Consider the following 14014-nt stretch of genomic DNA (forward strand, 5'->3'; position numbering starts at 1 on the left):
GAACCCAAAACGGGATAGTGCAAGAGCAGATTTTGACCTCATCTTTAACCCTAGTTCTCAGGAGGTAGCAATAACATGGACAGATTTCAGATGTTGAGGCAGATTCAATCAGTTAGATTTACACTAAAGATGGCCATACACTTATTTTTCCTGTCGATATCCTCCTGATTCTATCACTCTGGTTGAATATGCTAGAGATCAATGCAGCGGGCAGCCCGATCGATTTTTCATCCGCCTGGTACACACCTTCAATTATGAGGGCCAACAGATTTTGAATACTGTGAACAGATTGTGTAATGCTGGGAGCACATGATGCAATTTCGCATCTGATTGACGGGTGATCGGACAGGAAGTTGTACCATGTGCACATGTCCACATGTCCAAGCGGCTCCCGATTGATAAAGGGATCGATTTTCTGATAACTTCACAAAAAACTATCCCTTTCTCAATCGGAAGTGGATCAGATATGTCGGAAATAATTGTCCCGTCGATCGGGTGAGAAATCATTGTGTGTTGCTAGCATAAGTAAGCTCTCATAGTACTACGAAAAAATTAAAATAGTCGGACCTTAGGGCTTGTTAAATATATAAATATTTAGTGAATATCAGTCAGATTTCTATATGTCTGTTCAATAAAGCAAGAAAAACAGCTATGTGCAAAAAAAATTGAAGGGGATTGGGTGTTGCACCATGTTCATCCTCCTAGCAATACTAGTCATATATATTGGTCCAGAGGAAGGCATTCAAGGCAATACTGTACAAAGACCCCAAAAAATGTAGTCAAGATCATGCGAGTTGATTGGACCAAGTAACTGCCACTGCAACATCCCTCAGTAAGGCCTCTTTTCCACGGACAGTTGATAGGCAGTGAAATGCCTCTCAAGCTCTCACAGCTGCTCACTGCTGCCTGGTAACTGCTCACTGCTGCCTAGTAACTGCTTGCTGAGCACACCGTTCAACTGTCCGTGGAAAAGAGGCCTTACTGACAATTCACTATCACAGCCGAGAGGTGCTACATGATGCTGGATCATGACCAGTACACTCAGAAAAAGACCCTCATTTTGCTTAAAGCTAGTTTAAAATATGTTTTATTGCCTAAAAAAAATTGACTCTTGCCTCTTGTTGCTAAACAAACTTCTGTTGTCTATACACATGGCAAACTGCATACCGCATGGGTAATTTACTTAATGCGTTTACGCTAGTTTTCCTTTACATGTCCATAAAACCACCTCATTTATTTGAAAATAAGCGGTGTACCAGAAAGCAAGCCATTAACAGAGTGAGTTCATCCACCCTCTTCACCCCAAGGCAAAACATACCAGGTTAGACTGGATTTTCCTTACTGGGATAGAAATCAGGTAAGCGATGGTAATGGGGGACTGCCTAATTACAGGACTACGGCCTTAAACTGCTCTTAAAGCAAGGTTTTTGATAGTAGAGAAGAATGATGCAATTTTATGGGTTTTTTGGGGTTTGTTTATTTTTTTGCAGAAAAAAACAATGACTGTTGGCCAGGACATACAGAAAAGGAATAGTTGCAGAGGCACGTCACATCCACACACATCCACAAACCATTACATTCTGTGAAACCCCTTGGATCTGTCTCCTTGGGAGACCAAAGGGAGGCCTAATCCCATTCCCAGAAGCCCAGAAGATGTTAAATCATGTATTGACCGCAGCTTATTTGTCACTTGCCTCCTTCTGGAAAAAGTTCCCCTTTATTATATCAAAATGTTGGGAGGTATGATTGTTTCCACCCTCACCTCGCGATCCTCTACTTACAAACTGGTTCCATTTTGGGAGATTGTTTGAAGGTGGAATTTGTTAGTTGAGCCATGTGTTATACATAGTGACACGTGGATACGTTATTTAACCCCTAAGCAGCTTCAAAATAATTATTTAATTTGAGATCAGTGCGCTGCTTTTGACCTCAGTCACCAGAACTCGTTGTGCTTTAAATTCTTTGAATCCTTTGATCTCTCTCCCTATCAGAAAATATAGAAACTGAAAGCAGAAGTCCCGTTATGCCTCTTTTCCACGGGCAGTTGATAGGCAGTGAAATGGCTCTCATGCTGGGAATACACGGTACGTTTGTGCCGGTCGATTGAGCCATTTAGATGGCTCGATTGATCATTTCCGACATGTCCGATCACCTGCCCGATCGATTGGGGAATCGATCCGGCGGCAGAATCGAGCCACATAAACGTACTGTATATTCCCAGCATCAAACTCTCACAACTGCTTGCTGCTGCCTGGTAACTGCTCACTGCTGCCTGGTAACTGCTCACTGCTGCCTGATAACTGCTCATTGCGATCGCCGGCCCAGGACAAGGTAACGTATGCCTCTGCATACATCCGCTGCCTATGCCCTCTAGTGTCCCGCTGCCTCTCTCCTCCAGCCCCCGCTGCCTATACTAGCAGCCCCCTGCATGTTTTTCATGGCGCACCGCTCTGCAATCAATGTATCATAAAACAAAATTTACCGTTTTATTGTACTAACATTAAAACGGTAAATAGCGTTTTATGATACATTTATCGGCAGAACGGTGCGCCATTTTTCTCCCTGCGCCATTTTCAGATGGACCCGTATAGAGTGGTTGGGGGGCCCCAATGTAAAACTTGCATCGGGGCCCACAGCTCCTTAGTGAGACCACTGATTCTGACCCAGCTGACAATGGCTACTGCTACTGAAGTTGTTATCTACAGTAGATTCCAGCTTGTGTGGAATGTTTTTTGCTTTTGCTCTACACAATAACTTCTCTGGGCTGAACCAGAACTTTGCATGGAGTTCAGATTCAGAAGGTTAATGATTGGTACTTAGCAGATGATTGATTTAGCTGTCAGGTAATTAACACATTCCAAATCTGATTAGCCCCATGAAATGTTCTGGTCCAACCCAGGTGAAGTCCACTTTCTGTGGAGCATAAAATTCTCCAAAGTCCAATGAGATGCAAATAATTCTGTGTTGATAAATAATTATGCAAATGGTATGCATATTTATTAGGGATGAGCATTCCGAAGCAAGAAGCTGTTTTGAATGAGTCGGATCAGAACTCGAATTTCAAGCACAGCAGCCCATGGCAGTTATGCTGGGAATACACGGTTCGTTTTGTAGTTGATTAGATGGTTCAATAGATCATTTCCGACATGTCCGATCTCCCTTTCGATTCTTTTGCCGCTCGATTCTGATAGAAGTGAATGGAAAAAGATAAGAAAAACGAGAGGAAGATAAGAATCGAGAGCTGAATCGAGAGCTTAAATCAAGCGGCAAACACAATCGAGAGCAGAAATGCACGGTAGAAATGAACCGTGTATTCCCAGCATTAGGGTTAACTCACCCATGACGGCACCTCCATGCGCTGCCCTCCATTGTGCAATCCAGCTCTCAATACTTCCTCCTTCACAACCAGAAGAAGGAAGCAGCTGGGACACACAATGGAGGGCAATGCACAGAGGTGGCATAAGGGTGAGTTAACCATGAGCTGCTGTGCTTGAAATTAGAGCAGGCTGCTATCATCAGCCTCAACCAAGTTTCATCAGGCGTTTGTATGGTGCTGAAAGTGTACCCAAGCCGAAGCTCAGGTACAAAATCAGATACATACCATAAGAGAGGGAAGTCTCAGGATCCTACTGAGGCTTCCCTCCCTGCTCTGCTGACCCCGTCACTAAGCGCGGCCCCCCAGAAGATTAGCAACAATGCATTGTCGCTAATCAGATCAGAGTCACGCAGCTCCTCTTCCTTATTCATGTCTACGCAGTAGCCGACTGAGCCTGGCTGTGCATGCGCAGTAAGTCAGAGCCGTGGGCTTTGTGCTACTGCACATGCGCAGGCGCGATCATGTGGCTACGTTTCAGAAAGAGGAGCTGCATGGCCCCGATATGGAGGGGGGCCACGCTAAACAATGGGGGATCCTGAGCCGTCCCTCATGTCGGATTCAATCCGACATGTCCGATCAGGATTCAATTAAATTTACCATTGTTTTGCAATGGCAAATTGAACCGAATCGAATCTCAATCGGACATGTCGGATTGAATCAAATCGTATCAATGAATCGAATCGGACAAAAAATTGTATGGTGTAGATGGGGTTTTAAGGTATGCATAGGTTTTTGATCCCAAGCTTAGGCTCGGGATCACTTTAAGAAGATTGTCAAGTCAACCTGTAACGTGCTTGCAGGAGATGGTTAATGAGATACTTCAGATGATGCAAAAGTTATGTTGACTGTATACAAATGTATGCAGCTTGGCAGTAGCTGATCATTCTCACTAGTCCACTTCCAAGCTTTATGAATTGGCATAGAATGAACATCGCAACTGCATCAACTCAAAAGTATTAGCATCTCATTGACAGTGTGTGCGCTAGCTACCCACCTTCTAATGTACATAAAGTATTCACATTCATTATCTATGTGGAATCAAAAAAACAAACAAACAGCTATTTAAAGTTGCAGCTGGCCCATGTGACTATTGACTACATACCGGTGCTCTTTGCTGACATTACCAGCACAGGCCTATCTCTTGCTCTTACCTTGGCTGCTTTCAAAGTTACTGATTAATCTGCGCCACCAATGACTGACTTGTAGAAATCAAGCATTTAACCGGCAGCTCCTCTCTGTGTTGGAGGGGAGAGGGGCTGCCAATCTCCATATCTTTATTTCTGTCACATCGGCAGAACTGAGCTGCAAAGTGCAGCAATTTGCTGCTGACCTCTGATCCGAAATGTTTGTATAACCCTTTTATAAGAATTGTGAAATAAAGGTTTACAGTGAGTGTTCAGGGATATGGTGAGCACAGACCGACTTCTGCACAGGGTTAATATAATAAAAATATTTCAATGTTTAACTAGGGTGTAGGGTGAAGCAGGAAGGCCTTTGCACCCAATGTAGTTTAGTGAAATTTATAACATGCAATCATACTTGTCTAAAGAGTACAATAATACTTAAGGCAAGAGCAATAGGACATATTACAGACACCTTCCTGGCTGACATCTAAAAGCCCTTTTAACCCTTTGTAGTATCTCTCCCACATGCTTGATATTGAACATTGCTGGGGCCCTGGGCAAGGTAGTAGATTTTGGGCCCCTTTCAGGTCCTTTTGGTAAGCAGAAGTGGAGAGAGGTCAGAGAAGGTGGCTGGTGGGCCACGCTCAGATGCAATTTCATAGGGGGTCCGCTTGTCCAGTGTCCATAACGAGTACTTGCCAGCAGGGCCGGATTTGCACTCTTTACTGCCCAAGGCCACTGTTAGCAGCTGCCCCCATCAGTATAGGTAACCAGATGTCCCCTCCCCCCTACAATTTAGGTATCCAGATGACCCTTCCCCCTCCCTCCAGTGTAAGTAGCCCGTTGACCGTTCCCGCTATTATAGACAGCCAGATGATCATTCCCCACCCACACCTCCAGTATAGGTAGCAAGATACCCCCCCCCCCTCCAGTTTAGATAGCCTGATGACCCCTTCCCCCTTCCCTCTAGTAAAAGAAGCCAGATGACCCTCCCCCCTTCCGTAAAGTTATCCTGATGACCACCTCTCCCTCCAGTATAGGTAGCCAGGTGACTCTTCTTCCTTCCCTAGTATAGCCTGCTACCCACCCACCCCATGATCCTGTGGTGCCCTAGGCCATGGCCTATGGGGCCTTGGCTTAAATCCGGCCCTCCTTGCCAGCGCCCGGCCGGTGAACGGGAGCAGCTGACAGATGTTGATGTCACCGCCTTCCGCTGCCTGTGAAAAAAGGCCTACAGCAGTTTCATGGAGCAGTACCTGCATCATCAGTATATGACTGAGTCTTAGCAGAGTGGTGGGCCTCTGTTTTCGGCACTTGGGCCCCAGCATCAGCTCAACTGCTATTAGAATTAGCTGCTCAGTTTCGGTTTAGTTGGGCATTTCTGATATTGAGATATGGATTAAACTTGGATTTTTATTGGTGTTTATTTCTGTCGCCCAGCAGGGATCAAAGCTTGATCGAATGTGGGCGACAGATCGTGGGTCCTATACAGATCTGTTGCTAAGGAGAGCAGGGGGATTCCAGATCTTTAGGCGATGTTGAACTCGATTCTCACCCAAGACAATCTATACTACTACTACTAGTTTTCATTGCTTTCTCTCATTTCCTGTCCCCATGACTAATCATTTCCATGTTTAAGCCAAACGGGCCAAGCAGAAATATGTAGGTATTCTTTATAATATTTTTCTTATTAAAGTCTATGAGAAACAGTACATTTTCCTTCATAGCAAAGCTTTCAATACAACCCCAAGAAGAGCCTTGAAAATACATTTGTGCAACCTGCAGTGAAGCAGCAAGAGAGCGTAACAGACAACAAACAGTGTGGAAGGGCCGAGTCACAGGAGACAGGTAATGGGATTAGATTGGAGAACAATTCATACATTGTCCCCCTTAACCCCTGGGTAAAAACACAGGTAAAGGAGCTCAGCACAAGCACAGGCCATTGTCTGGCCCTCCTCATGGACGCATTACCTTACTTAAAATCCGAAACCGAAGGCAGAAATGAAGGCAGAATTTAAACTAATTAGTCGATTAGAAAGTTTACTCCACCTCAGATTAGGCTCTATCGGCCACCTTATCTTATCTGTTGTAAAGTGCAACACCATGTAAAAACAACGCCAAAGACAAACATCTCTCATGTCAGGTACTGGGACAACCTGTTTAACCAATCTGCCTTTTCTGTTGTTCACACCTTGCCACAGAAGCTGATTCCTGAATAAAAAAAACTGTAGGCGGAGCCCCATTACATAGCATCCTAGCAACTTTTAGGCTGCTTTTACAGTGCCATGTTGCATTACGTTCCCTGGAAAAACAGGAACACAGTGCAACTGAAGGAAAAAGTTGCCTCGCATGGTACGCATGTTTGCCTACAGTGAAGCATACAGTCAATGAAAAGTTTGCTTCACTGACACAATTAACACATGCGTTATGCTAAAGCTGGCTATACACTTATGGATTGGCACCCATGTGGCAAAATTATCGATTCCTATCTGAAAGGAATTGATTCACATCGATTTTCATTAAATTCCAGCAGGGAATATATGGATAATTTAGCATTGCTCTGTTCGATGCAGTGTGATGCTATGAGCCGATCAACTGCCGCTCTTGCCACATCCATCCCCAATCAAACTAGATCTAGTGGTCACATAAGGTACCTGCCTCCAGGCCTCTGGTGTGCGGTCTCTAGTGTTTGTCACATGACCCAGGCGCTCCCAGGAGAGAAAGGACAGAAAGGAGCTCCCACACCAGCGTGGGTATGGGCCTTATAATTTTATAAATTGTTTATAAATTGTGCCTATAAAAGGCCCTTTTCCACTAGCTGTGCTCCACATCAAAAATTAGACCACAGCCTTTAGCCGATCGCTAAAGCACATACATGTAAATCGCGGTGCTTATTTCCTACTAGTGCGTGCCAGTTTTCCCCCGAACGCAATCGCTAGCTTGCGTGATTCTTATCGCAATAGCGCTCAATTTTCTTGATGGCTGTACACCGCAATCATGGGTAGCGGAAAAAACAGCTTGTGCGATTGCAAACGCAGGCGATTGCACTTGCTAATGGAGAAGGGCCCTAATACTCTCTGTGCAGATAAACCACCTATCTTTACTACAGGAAGCACACATAAAGAATAAATGTAGACCAGAGAAATCTTTCATGATCACTTTGGGTGACAGTTTATCCACTAGCAGTGTTCAGCTGTGCTGCAGCTGCCAGGCAGCCCACTCTGTCCTACAGAGAAAAGAGGGCGAAGGATGAGCAGGAAATGAATGGGAGCACATTGCCACGGGAATTACGACAGTGGTAGGCTGAGTATTACTGAAGTCAGTGGATCACTGAGGAGGCCAACAATATTGGGAGACACCAGTACATGTGCTAGATTGCCATCTTAGACAATCATTAGGGCCAAGAAAATCTAGAATGTGTATGTAGTATGAGGGCAAAGCTAACCACACACTAATAGATTGCCACGCAATGATCAATCTCTCTCTGAATGGAATCTGATCAGAGAGGGAACAATTCCTTCCACACGTAGCACATTGATTTCAGCAGGAAATCTACTGAAATTTCATCAAATCTCGTCATAGCATGGCACTGCTAGGAGCTGCCACATTACTGCCGCTTCCCACCCCCAGATCAATAGAGAAATGATAGTTTCAATCAATTTTTACATCAAAAGCGATAGAAGTTTCCAATGATTGTACAAGTTCAGGCACAGATTTCCGGTACATTCAGCCAGTGTGATCTAATCTACTGGGAATTTACAGGACCTGCAAAGTATGCTGGGCATACACAGTGAGTTTTCAATTATCAATCGAGCCGCTGATGGCTCGATTGATAATATCCGACGTGTCAGATGACCCGCCGGATTGATTCTGCGCTCGATACCGGCAGGCAGGACAAAAGAAAAAACGAAGAGCAGATAAGAAGCCGCTCGCGGGTACGAGCGGGAATCGATCCGGCTGTGCGCGGGGACGAGCGGGGACGCGCCGCAATCTATCGTGCGGCTCGATACACGGTACAAAACGTACTGTGTATCCCCAACATAAATCCACACTTGGAGCAAAAACGCCATATTTATCAGATCTGAGATCAGCAGAAAAACAGACACACGAATGGATCCAATTTTAGGTATAGGAACCGTTTGCATTCGATCACTTTAATTAATCCATTTGTTCTGATCCGCTTACTGCAACACAAAGTCCCGACCTGCACAATTGTTTAGGAAAACACATCTGCTCTGGACTCCAAACATACCCCAATGGACCACGGAGCAAATTTTGTATTGTCCACTCTGGCTGGGTGTTTGCAAACCGGTTTAAGCCCCAAGCCTGTTACACACTTTCAATTGAAATTGGCCAATCATTCATCACTTTTACCACCTCTATGCAGTATGAGGGTTTATCTACACAATCTGCTTACAGGATTCAAAATCTGTTGACCCTCATGCTACACGGATGCAATAAAATTGGTCAGTGGTTGGCCAATCAAAACTGAAGGTGTGTCCTAGGCTTCAGGGTGCATACAAATCCAATTTTGATTGACCAATGACGGGCCAATTTTACAACCTCCATGTAGTACGAAAGACAACAGATATTGAATACTATAAACAGACAATGTAGGTGAGCTCTTATACTATATCAAAGTGGGAAAATTGGCCAATCATTGGTCAATCAAAATTGGATGTTTGTAACAGGCTTTATGTACACACATACGAGGCAATATCGCCGCCATGGGTGGGCCGAGGCTGCAGGCTAATAATGTATTCTGTTCCTATATGAGGGGGTGGAGCAGCGCAGGTGTGACATCACTCCGGGTCAGGGGCTGCTGTACACACACTAGATTCTCGGCAGAGGCGGTTTAGCGTGCGTATGGGGCTTTGGTGTGTGGCAACCTTCCCTGTAAACATAATAAAATCATTACTTAAAGATTATGTCATAGGTCTCCAGGTATCTCCTCACACAAATGTCTGATCTTCAGCTGTGTGCGGACCTTTAGAAGATAATAAGTCAAACTGCTTAAAAACACAATGTATTATCTTTAGTCTGTCCAGAAATCCTCATACAAACATACATGCATGCACACCAGCTTCTGCTGAGTGATGTTATATACTGCGGAGAGGGAAAAGTGCAGGAACAAGAGGCCTACCATGTTGGGGTTATACAATAGCAAGCCCCCCCCCCCCCCGCCCCCCCTTCTCAAATCCAACCAAGTTGATTATTACTATTCCTTGGGCAAAGGACGCCTGTACAGATATCACCCTATCACCCAAAACAATCACATGTTGGGTCAGGCCACCTAATCAATTATACTGGACAGCTTTGCGAAATCAGAATTTTATTTCCGGAAGATGTACTTTCCTTTGCTCTAGCTTAATTACAAACTTGGAATTGCTGGGAATACACAGGTCGTTTTTTAGCTGATTAGTTGGTTAGATAGATCATTTCTGACATGTCTGATCACCGCTCGATTTATCATTTAAGTGAATTGAGAAAGATAAGAAAAACGAGCGGAAGATAAGAAAATAGAGTGGGAATCGAGTGGCAAAAACGATCGGGCGTAGAATCGAGCGCCAGAAACGACCCGTGTATTCCCAGCATAAGGTCCTGTTCACAGTGCTCAGTTGCGTTGCAGAATAATTCTGCATGTCAACTCACTGCCCATACAACTCTATGGGCCTGTTGACAGCAATGTACTGTAATTGATCATGTTATTCTAACTTGCTTCATGCAGGCTCTATGTCCAGTCTCCATTGCATTTCTCACTCATTGTGTTATGCAACAGACCACTGTGAATCCAGCCTTAAAGTAGCCATACACTGTACAACTTCTCTGCCCAATTAGACATTCAATTACATAAAACAAAAGTGGTTTCAAACATAATACAATCTATATTTCAACAGATAAAGCACATAAAAGGCTAAAATTGGCTGAAAGATGGATCCCCTTTAGTTGGTCATCAAATAATTGACCCTTATATTGATAGTCATGATGTCGATGAAATGACAATCGAAAAAAAAAAACAATCGAGTGATAATTGAATAGTGGATGGTCAGCTTTAGCTCATTTTATTCCTATTATCCATAACAGAAGCGCAGTACATTGACTGGTGTTCATCACAAACTTGAGACAAACAAATACATGACATGGTAATACTCTTCTGCCCAGCAGAGCTTACACTCAAAGATCACGCTTGTCACCTGTACGGTGGTGTCACCGTAATCACACATTAAAAAAGCTCATAACCTTTCCGCTATGTCAGCCTCCAAAGGACAACAATACACCTGTCCCTGCCCATTATCCCTGCCAATTACCATAGTACCTGCCGAGCAAGTTATCAATTCACTGCAGAAACTGGGACAACAAGTTCAGTCAACCGCTTTCTGGAGAAAAATGCACAACATAATGTTGCTGTACTCTGTGCACAAGTCTAGCGTAACGTGAAAACTGAGAAAAACTAAATCCGCACAATGTAGAAAAAGTATAGTATAACATCTGTAAGGGATTTTAAAGTTCATACTACAATGAAAAATCAGGAACAAAAAATATATATACACATTTGCACTTATGATGCTTTCTAGAGGGCATGACTGAAGTTGTGGTTCCACTAAAAACTGAAAACAAAAACCACCTCTATCCCAGCTCACCATCACTGAGTAACCTTCACCGAATACAGCCAAACTTAATGTAGCACTTTGGAACAATTTAAGGATAAAAAGCTGACTCCACTCCTCTAATTTATGTTTTGTAAGACATTATGAATTGAATTTCATACATTTTATGTATTGTGCACATCTCTGTCTTACTTAGTACAGCACCATGGGAGATTACGAAGCTATAAAAATCAATATTGAAAATTATAATAATGGCGATTAATTATACAGACAATGTATTATCAGACCGTAGCTTCACAGCAGACAATATACTACAGCCTAAGAAAAAAATCATAAATGAATATAGAAAGAGCAGCCAGTATAAGTATACAGCTCCATGCTTAAAATCTGATCATGTACAACATACAATCATTGTACTTTGAGCAAAGTATTAATAAAGTTGAGAACATTCAAATATGTCATGTCTTTAGCAGAATAAGCTATAATAAGAAATCTAACAAAAGCAGTAATGATAATAAAAGTTTTTTTAAAAGAAGCGGTTTAGTAGAGTCACACACCTTATAATGTACAAGCTTTCTCATACCTCTCAAAGCCTTGCTGACAGGTCAGTAGTACAAAGCACTTATGCTGGAGGAGTCACTCTGAGTCACAAGGTTGCAGCTCCTGCATATGTTTATTGGTCAGAACAGCAAAGGACATTCCTTGGAAGGTATTTGTTCAAGGCACCTGTAATGAGCCTGAGTGGGAGGGGCTGAGAGGAGGGAGGGTTTAACATTTTCCCATTTTTCAGGGCAGCTTATAAAAGCACTTTTACACCCAATCAGGTTCCAAAACCTTCTGTTTCAGTTTACCGAAAGAAGAAAATCGCAGCGTGAGCATGAAATTTCACATCGAGCTCAGGATTTAGTATAAATAATGCCCTTTCAAGGCAGAATAACTGGCAGCCAGGGAGTGATTTGAGTACAAACAACTTCATCCTAGCACAAGGCGTTGTGCAAACATTCACTGTTGCCTAGTAGATAAGATAACGCGCACTATTGCTTGGCAGTACACTGACATATATGGGATGCAGAAAATGGGGAAGGCATTTTGAACTGTAAAAAGATATCAACCGCCATTTTATTTTTTTGCAGAAGTCTTGTGGGCAGCACAGTGGCGTAGTGGACAGCACTGTCAGCTTGCAGCGCTGGTTCCTTGGCTGGAATCCTGGCCAGGGCACTACATGCATGGAGTTTGTATGTTCTCCCTGTGTCTGTGTGGGTTTCCTTTCGGCACTGTGGTTTCCTCCCACATCCCAAAAACACACAGATAAGTTAATTGGCTTCCCCCTAAATTTAGAATACCGCTAAAAATGGCCCTAGACCGCAATAGACATATGGCTATAGTAGGGATTAGATTGTGAGCTCTTCAGAGGGACAGTTAAGTGACAAGACTATATACTCTGTAAAGCACTGTGGAAGATGTCAGCTCTATATCAATACTAATCGATCAGACAGGACTGAAGATCTAGGTTGATTGGGGGTGGAGCAGGAGTGGTGGTAGATCTGCAGCCCACAGCGTTGCACTGCATCAAACAGAGCAGCTCTGCAGTTCGATTGATATTCAATTCCCTGCTGGAATCTACTGAAAATTGATGTGCAGTGTGTGAAGGAATTGAGTCCTTCCTGAATCGTATCCTTTCAGAGAGGAATTGATCATTTTGCCTTAAAGTGTACCTAAGACCAAGAGGGGGGGGGGGGGGGGGGGGAGTATAGATACCTGGGGCTTCCTCCAGCCCCCTCCAGGCTTACCACTCCCTCGCCACTGTCCTCCTCCTGGGTCTTCTGAAACTGGCCCCGAAAAGTCCTCCAGTCAATTACCAGACAGTATCGGGGAATCACAAGATTTCAGACTAATTAAACGGGCGCTATGCCGAAAAATTGTAAAATTTAAAATATGTGCAAACACAGACAAATAAGAAGTACGTTTTTTCCAGATTAAAATGAGCCATAAATTACTTTTCTCCTATGCTGCTGTCACTTACAGTAAGTAGTAGAAATCTGACAGAAGCAATAGGTTTTGGACTAGTCCATCTCTTCATAGGGGATTCTCAGCAAGGCTTTTATTCTTTATAAAGATATTCCCTAAAAAGGATTTAGACAATGATGCTGGCTAGCTTCCCTGCTCGCTACACAGTTTTTTGGCAGTTGGACAGAGCAACTGCCATATTCACTAAGTGCTTTTGAAAATAAATAAATCCCTGAGAATCCCCCATTAAGAGATGGACTAGTCCAAAACCTGTCGCTTCTGTCAGATTTCTACTACATACTGTAAGTGACAGCAACATAGGAGAAAAGTATTTTATGGCTCATTTTACTCTAGAAAAATTTTACTTCTTATTTGTTTATGTTTGCACATACGGTATTTAAAACTTTAAAATGTTTCGCCATAGTGCCCCTTTAAATACAAATGAAATAAACCACTTTGATGTGTTGTAGGTGTTTGTATGTGAATACAGCCAGAATCACAGAATCGGTGCCCATTATTTATACAATCCTGCGGCCAATGGATTGTATCTGATTAAACAGACACATCTCTGCTGAGCAATCCGATAAGATTGATAGGATTGATCCGAAAAACAGATTGCTTCCGTTAATCTGATCAAATAGGCTAGCGGGAATTTGGGCGTTAACATGCACGACCCATCATTTACGATCGATTACCGCGGTGATCGGAAACGATCAATCGGCCGCAGGTTTGTTAATTAATGGCCACCTTTATGCTTCCTAAAATTTCACACATATATTTTGTCCACAGTTCCTAAAATTCTATTCTTAGCTGGCCATACACCATACAATTTTGATTGTACAATCTTTCCAGTCTTACCACGTCTGGGTAATTTGAGGGCCTACCTAAAAAATCAGCTA

The 14014-nt window shown here is 43.3% G+C and overlaps 1 protein-coding gene across 6 annotated transcripts in view; it reads right to left on the reverse strand.

Annotated features, from left to right (window-relative positions):
• RBM47 (RNA binding motif protein 47) overlaps nt 1-14014 on the reverse strand; it is an 84978-nt gene that overhangs the window by 21931 nt on the left and 49033 nt on the right. The window contains exon 1 of one of the 6 annotated variants that reach the window (XM_068278482.1): nt 11692-11772. The exons of 4 other annotated variants lie outside the window; for them this stretch is intronic. The gene's annotated coding sequence lies outside the window, so the exon portion shown is untranslated. Of the gene's footprint in view, nt 1-11665; nt 11773-14014 lie in introns of those variants that run through there. One more of the 6 variants, XM_068278481.1, reaches the window with a different exon arrangement.

The sequence above is a fragment of the Hyperolius riggenbachi genome, chromosome 1 (genome assembly GCF_040937935.1).
Source record: "Hyperolius riggenbachi isolate aHypRig1 chromosome 1, aHypRig1.pri, whole genome shotgun sequence".
In the NCBI taxonomy this organism is placed as follows: Eukaryota; Metazoa; Chordata; class Amphibia; order Anura; family Hyperoliidae; genus Hyperolius; species Hyperolius riggenbachi.